At 43.6% G+C, this 8,025-nt stretch overlaps 1 pseudogene; it reads right to left on the bottom strand.

The window, feature by feature from the left end:
• Positions 1–3,370: 3,370 nt before the first annotated feature.
• Positions 3,371–3,489, bottom strand: LOC144503231 (5S ribosomal RNA; annotated as a pseudogene).
• Between the last annotated feature and the right edge of the window lie 4,536 nt (positions 3,490–8,025).

Below are 8,025 nucleotides of genomic sequence, written 5' to 3'. Positions count from 1 at the left end.
CGAAAGCTCGTGATTCCAAATAAACCAGTTGGACTTTAACCTGGTGTTGTGAAACTTCTTACTGTGCCCACCGCCAGCATCTCCACATCACTATAGGGATTCTATGATGATTCTTAGATCTCTGCTGCTTGCGTAAACTGCGATATCTATCTGATCCCACTGCCTTCAGTGGTATGATGTGAATCACCATTTCCTGTGATCACAAAAATGACCAGTTACACTGAGTGATGCTTTCTTCAATTTGGATGAAATACAAAAGGAATTTAAAAATCATTTTGTCTCAAAATGATGACTCAACCTAACTCAAAGGAAATGTCCAAACAAAAACGTGCACTTATATTGTGTTATTCATGACCACCAGACCACTCAGAGTACTTAGCAGAGATTGGAGTGTTTTTGAAGTGTAGTCACTCTTGTAAAGTCGAATGCTCAGCAGCTACTTTATACACAGCGAACACCTACAAACAGTAAGATGGTAATGGCCAAATACAGTAATTTGTTTTTATGATGTTGACTGAGGGATAAATATTGGCCAAGGCACCAGGGATAACTACCCTACGTGGGGTTATGGGGATCGGGCCTGGGTGAGATGCTCTGTCAGTGAGTCGATGCAGACTCATAGAATCCCTCCAGCACAGAAGGAGGCCATTCGGCCCATCGAGTCTGTACCGGCCACAGTCCCACCCAGGCCCTATTCCCGTAACCCCACACATTTGCCCTACTAATCCCCCTGACACTCGGGTCAATTTAGCATAGCCAATCAACCTACCCAGCACATCTTTGGACTCTGGGAGGAAACCAGAGCATCTGGAGGAAACCCGCACAGACATGGGCAGAAAATGCAAACTCCACACAGTGACTCGAGGCCGGAATTGAACCTGGGACCCTGGCGCTGTGAGGCAGCAGTGAGGCAGCAGCTGTGCCACCCCAAAAAGTGTAAATAATTTGAAAGGAATACTAGAGACTTGAAAGCAAGCAATGAGTCTCATGGCCTATTGCCCGTCGGGGAGTCCAGCAATGACGGCTGGTCAGGAATTTGAGTGATCTTGGCACCATTCGTGATCCTAGTCCAAGATGAAGTGCGGACTTGATGGGCTGAATGGCCCCCTTCTGCACTGCAGGGATTCTATGATTCTACTCTTCTTTGAATGAGTGCTGTGGGAACTTTGATGTCTTGGGGAGCAGGGAGATGGAGCCATATTTTAGTTTCTCAGCCAAAAGACAACACCCCTGACAGTGCAGCATTCCCTCAGTGATGCATTGTGGCAATGGCAGAGATTGCTGTGCTTGAATCCTGTTGTGTTTGAACCCACAATCTTTTGACTCTGAGGTAAGATGCTACCAACATGCTAAACATTGCTAAATTCAGTTATATAAAAATTAAAGACCAATTCGTCCATCAAGCCTGTCCCCTGGTATCATTGCGATCTTTATAACACCGTCATCCCTGATTTCTACCACTCCCCAGTTTCCAGCAGCCACCTGATCTACTGGAAGAGGAGAAAGAAATCCAAGGAAAAAATGAGGCAAATTCAGGAGAAAAATGAGAAAATTCCTCTCCAACTCCAAGGCAGTCAAACAAGTTCTGAGGGTAAGGTGTAGGGGAGGCAGTGGTGTAATGGTATTGTCACTGGACTAGTAATCCAGAGGCCCAGAAAAATGCTCTGGGGACCAGTGTTCGAATCCCTCCCTCACAGGTGCTGAAATTTTGTGGGTGGCACGGTGGTTAGCATTACTGCTTCACTGTGTCAGAGGCCTTGGGTGACTGTTGGTGTGGAGTTTGCAAATTCTCCTAGTGTCTGTGTGGGTTTCCTCCGGGTGCTCTGGTTTCCTCCCACAGAGCAAAGATGGGCGGGTTAGGTGGATTGGCCATGCTAAATTGCTCCTTAGTGTCCAAAGATGTGTAGGTTAGGGGAATTAGCGGGGTACATACATGAGTTCATGGGGATAGGGCCTGGATAAGATGATCTGGGGGATTTTCACAGTAACGTTATTGCAGCGTTAATGTAAGCCTACTTGTGACTAATGAATAAACCTTTTACTTTAATCTGTTGGAGAGCCGGTGCAGACTCAATGGGCCGAATGGCCTCCTTCTGCACTGTAGAGATTCTATGATTCTATAAGACTACAGATTGAAAGTTCCAAACAACTTCTATATGCAGTCATGTTGCCCTCATTTAGAACTCACCTACTTTATCTGTTGAATGCTCGCAATGAATCTGTATTCATGGCACATGCTAGCTTTAAGTTTCAATGTTCAATAACTCTCTAACAAATTAAGTTCCTCCTCCGATATAACCATGCTCATTATTTTGATCTGGGGGCCTGGTCAGTTTTGTGAGATTGGGCCAGCTTCTGACATTATTTTTAAACCAGCATTAATGATCACAAAAGTTCAATTTGGGTTTAATGTAACTTTCGCTGGAAATTCTTCAATCTTTTGTGTTGGTTCAGCCAGCTTCATCCAGACCCATTAAACGAGCGTGAACTAATGAAAACTTATGCTTATGTTTTTTGGTCTTCCTTAATTCACTCAACTCAATTAGGCTGTCCACTTGGACTGCGTCTAAGCCTTTTGTTATATTTCTGTAAATGGGATCTGCCCTAATCATTAGTTTATCTCTCTGCAGATGCTGACTGACCGATTTCTGTATTGCCAACATGTTACACTTTTGTGCTTTAATAATTAGTTATTCTGTATCCTGTCCAAAGTTCCACTTCCACTGTTATCTCACCTGTTTTGTCTTTGGCGTGGAGGGTTTCCCCTCATCTTTTTGCTCATGCTGAGGGGTCCCCATAATACGTAAGCCAGAATGTTACCACCATTCACGCCGGTGGGATTTTCCCATCCCGCTGCAGTGAATGGTAATTTGGCTGGGTGCCAAACACTCCGACTTTGCTGCAGCGGAAACGTGGCGTGAATGGTCGGTAAGATCACACCCAAATCTCTGAGTGATGTGCAATGAAAAGTACGACTGAACCCAATAGCCAGACATGGCATCAGGGCATATAATGTCCAGAATGTGTGCCATTCTTTTTGGCATATCAAATAAACTAAATCAAATAAACTGAGGGACAAAGTAAAAGGGCAAGCCCCTTCGAGGGATGGAGGGGGCGGGGGGGGGTATAACAAAAAATAAAGGAAACTTAAAACATCAAACCAAAATGTGATTAAAAGTGTCAGTCATACACCCCAGCCCCTGAGGTGCCCAATGGGCATGGAAGGCCTCGATGGCATCCATGGACTCCACATGCTCTCTCTCCAGGGACACGCAGCCATGAATGTAGCCATGGTAGAGGGGCAGACAGTCAGGTCGGATAACCCCCTCTGTTGCCCGCTTGGACCTGTTATACGGCGAGTTTGGCCAGAAGGTCACAGTACCTGGTATTCCCGGGCAGTCTCACATTCAAGTACGAAGCAGGCCTGAGTCTGTTTAACTTCCAAGATCAGACGAGATCGGGCGTTTTCAGACAAGTATGGCCGTAGGCATAGAAAGTGTGCCTGTGCTATCCAATTCGTCCTTCATTAAGTATCACATGATTAGAGATTTCATTTGGCAATCTGTTGCTTTATTTGTTTATTGTTACCATTTCTAAAACAGGGTTTATGCAGTCCTGATTTCACCTTCATTTTCTGCACTTATTAATTTACATTGTTGTCAAGATGACAAGATAATAAAAGGTAACTTCATCGCTTATTTTTTTTTTCCTATTTTGTAGCCAGTCAGATACAAATTAAGATTTGTGTTATCTGAAGGAATGATTTACTGATCCATTTGAGAGGAAGCAGTTCAGTCGTTCATAAATTCCTCGTAATCTCTACTTCCGAGCTGTCCCAAATATAAACAAAAGAGGCAAGTAAGTGTTGGCGTTCGAAAAGTGGCAGAATTCCCACGGCTGCCATTAAAATAATTTATGCTTCTCAGTTTAATCTTTGTGCTTAAAAGGAGCACGTTTTCTTGGAGTCGTTTGCTGGAAGCTCTTTCTCAATTGGGAATGGGAATTTAGAGAAGTTGCTTAATTATTTTTCAAATTCTCTTCCATCTCTTTGAAATAGTCTTGAAGAATAAGGCAGAACTACCGGGGGACCATTTACAAATGATGCTGTAAATGCATCTTAGCGAAAGGGACACTGTCTATGGGGAAAAATGAGGTATCTAATGGGTTTCAGAAATGCTCATTAACTGGACTGGTATGGCTTGGGTTCCAAGCAGCAATCTGACGTGATGGGGAAATAACAGATCATAGAATCATATTATAGAATCTCTACAGTGCAGAAGGAGGCCATTTGACCCATCTAGTCTGCACTGACTCTCTGATAGAGCATCCCACCAAGGCCCTAACCCTGTAAATCCGCCCATTTACCCTGCTATTCCACCTAACCTATATTCTTAGGAGACTAAGGGACAATTTAGCATTGGTAATCCACCTAACCTGCACATCTTTGGAGTGTGGGAGGAAACCGAAGCATCCGGAGGAAACGCACGCAGACATGGGGTGAACATGTAAACTTGATACAGACAGTCACCCAAGGCTGGAATCGGACCCGGGTCCTTGGATTTTTGAGGCAGCAGTGCTAACCACTGTGCCATCATGTCACCACCCATCCTAGTTCTCTAAAAAAATTCTAAAGCTTAGGATTGAAAATATCCAGACAAGTACAATTAATCAGGTGCATGTTCAGGTCAAATAATATAGCTTCACCCTTGCTAGCTATCCATGGCTTAATGCAGCATTTTAAGAGAAAAGGGAGGATCAGAGACAAACGACCGGGGACAGTTAAAGCCACAGAATGCTTAATCTAAACATGAGGAATTGAGATTGAGGGGAGTTCCAAAGGTCTGCCCAGAAGGCATTCTCAATAGGGGACCATCAGGAAGGGAACTGGTTTTACCAACAGCTCTAAAGAAATGAAATAGGTGATGGAAACCATAATTCACGTTGTTCCTTGTCCTCACTGTTGATGTGGATGCGCTTGACCCATTCCTGTCCTCACCCACGGCTTCCCTTCTGTTGTCAGTTCCGAAACATTGCTGCCCCATGGTCAAACTCCTATCTCTCCCAATACCGTCACCATATCTCTTCAAAAGGTTTCTCCTCCCACACCACCCTTGTTCTGTCACAAAGGTCAAATGTTGGCCTTTCTCTTTGTGCTGCTCCTGTGTAACATTACTCCCAAGGTCAGGATCAGAGTTTACCATACAGACCAGTACAACCAACTCTGGGACTCCACTGGCATCACTTATGCCAGGGCTGTCACTGTACCTGCTGAAAACATGGGTCAAAATATCTCTTGCCTGTCAAAACTGAAGCCATTGCGACTCGTTCGCAACAGTCTGACTCTGGCTGCTACTATATTAACCCCCACCAGTTGCTCACTCAGCTGCATGTGCTGGTACTCCGACCTGAGAGTTAAACCCAATCTGGTTCATTTACAGGATCTGTTCACCACTACTCCAAGCTCTACTTTCCTCACCCCCTCCCCAGCGTGGCTAAAACCAACATATAAGCTGCCCTCATCTCGACGTTTCAGTTCTGTTACACTCTTTCTCCTTGACCTTCCCATCTCCATCTTTCCCCATTCACAAACTTCAGCTAATTCTGTCCTTCGTGGATTCCTCAGCTCCTATCTGTTCGAGAAGCTATTTCGAAACCCATATCGCCATACTGAAATTCATTGATCCTAGATAAGGAATCTGATCTGGTGCCATTGGTTCCTAAAATTTGCTAACATCATTTAAAAATCATGACAGTAGCTGCTAGAATTATTTTCTTAAGCTATTCCAAACCGCGCCCCCCCCCCCCAATCTCCCCTGATTATTTGTTATTGAAAATGTGCTTTCAGTCTTCCCCCTCCCATCTTTCTCCTTGCACAGTGTCTCCCCTTTGTTATGTTCTCTGACTCATTCCATCTCCTGAAGACTGTTGAGTAAGTGTAAGTTGTTTGAGATGCTGGGGCAGCCCAGACTGTCAGTTAAAGTTTAAAATAAATCTGTTAGAGGGATTTGAAATACCCTGGAACTAAAACACTAATAAAGACTATTAATACAGATTAACTTAGGATAAGAATCGCAGACAGCCTTATACATATATTTTAGAGGTACTGTCTGCATAGAAACACATATAACCACAGTTAGAGAATTTAAACATGTATTTCTGAAAAGTGTGTTACATCTTGGCTAATGGTACAGAGTTCTAAGGCATCATGGGAAAATAGTCAAGTAAAGTGAACCACATTCTTTATAACAATACACTCACAGAAGCATAGCTCTTATTGGCATGGAGTCTGGACAGTCCTTATGAATAGAAAATCCATAAACCAAGGACAAAGCTAGCAATCTCAGATAGCTTAATGAATAGGCAAACCTTTCAACCAGATAAGAGAGTCTGGAACAAGCAACTGGTGGCCATGGGAAAGACGGGCAGAATTCATTGGAACTCGTTATTCCCTTGCTGTCAGAGGATAACTGTAATTGGCCAAGATATAATAATGATTGACCTGTACTAATGAGGTGGCACAGTAGTTAGCACTGCTGCCTCACAGCACCAGGGACCCGGGTTCGATTCCCGGCTTGGGTCACTGTCTATGGAGCTTGCACATTCTCCCTGTGACTGCATGGGTTTCCTCCGGGTGCTCCGGTTTCCTCCCACAATCCAAAGATGTGCGGGTTAGGTGGATTGGCCATGCTAAATTATCCCTTAGTGTCAGGAGGACTAGTTCGGATAAATGCATGGGGTTATGGAATAGGGCTTGCGTGGGATTGTGGTCAGTGCAGACTCAATGGACCGAATGGCCGCCTCCTGCACTGTAGATCCTATGATGATTGGTTCATTTCTGACTGGGATGAGCCAGTGGGTGTGTAAAATAATTTTTGGAAATTGTATCATTATATAGCCAATGTGATGTAAGCTCAGAGAATTGTTGGATCGCCCAGCACTTATCTCCCAGCGTACATCGGTCAGTAAAGAAAAGTCTTACATCAGGATACTGTAGTCACCAGTCTTTGTATTAGTCAAAGTTAAGCTCGACACTTAGCCTCTGAAAAAACCCCTACAAAAACAGATGAGTTCATGTTTGCTTGAAAGAAAACTCTGAACTTGAGAGAGAAATGGTTACTGAGTAGTTTCCATATCAATAATGAAAAATTGGGGAGAAAAAGAAGAAACTGTTATTCATTGGGATAATAAAAAGAAACTTGACAGTGGCATAAATTTATTATCAGCTGCTTTCTGCCTAGGAATAGAAGTTAAATATACCCCTTTCCTTATAGAGAAGGGCAACTAGTTTTATTCAGGTGTGTAACATTGCATGTGTTGAATACTTGAGATTTCTACATAAGGCTAGATTATTTTGATGCACTTAGTACCATTCTTGGGTGTATAGAGTTTAAGTTTTAAATTTATTTATTAATGTCACAAGAAGGCTTAAATTTACACTGCAGTGAAGTTACCATGAAAGTCCCCTAGTTGCCATGCTCCGGCGCCTGTTCGGGTGCACAGAGGGAGAATTTAGCATGGCCAATGCATTTAAGCAGCACGTCTTTTGGACTGTCGGAGGGAACCGGAGCACCCGAAGAAATCCCACGCAGACACTGGGAGAATGTGCAGACTCCGCACAGACAGCGACCCAAGCCGGGAATCGAACCCGGGCCCCTGGCGCTGTGAGGCAGCAGTGGCCACTGTGCCGCCCATATAGATGTGTGAAAGGTAAAATAAATGTTCAAAATTGCAATATCAAGGTTTCAGAAATTTGAAATAGCTTAGATACATAAATAGGGGCATTTATAATGGAATTGATAAAAGCAAGCGCAGGTCTACGACACAGATATTTTGAAATTGAAGAAAATCAGATGAAAGAGTAACAGCTAAGAAAACAATATGGTTTGCTTGAGTTTCATCTCAGCAGAAAATGAATAATCTTTATCATAAGAGCCTGGAGCCTTGTTGAAACATGCTTCCTATTTCTTCCTGGGTTCATGTACGTATGAGGAATGTATCAGCTAAAATTGAGATTTGTGTTGTCAC

Source organism: Mustelus asterias, chromosome 13 (genome assembly GCF_964213995.1).
Source record: "Mustelus asterias chromosome 13, sMusAst1.hap1.1, whole genome shotgun sequence".
Lineage (NCBI taxonomy): Eukaryota > Metazoa > Chordata > Chondrichthyes > Carcharhiniformes > Triakidae > Mustelus > Mustelus asterias.
Note: the sequence above shows the minus strand (reverse complement) of the source record. Positions and strands in the feature narration are given on the sequence as shown.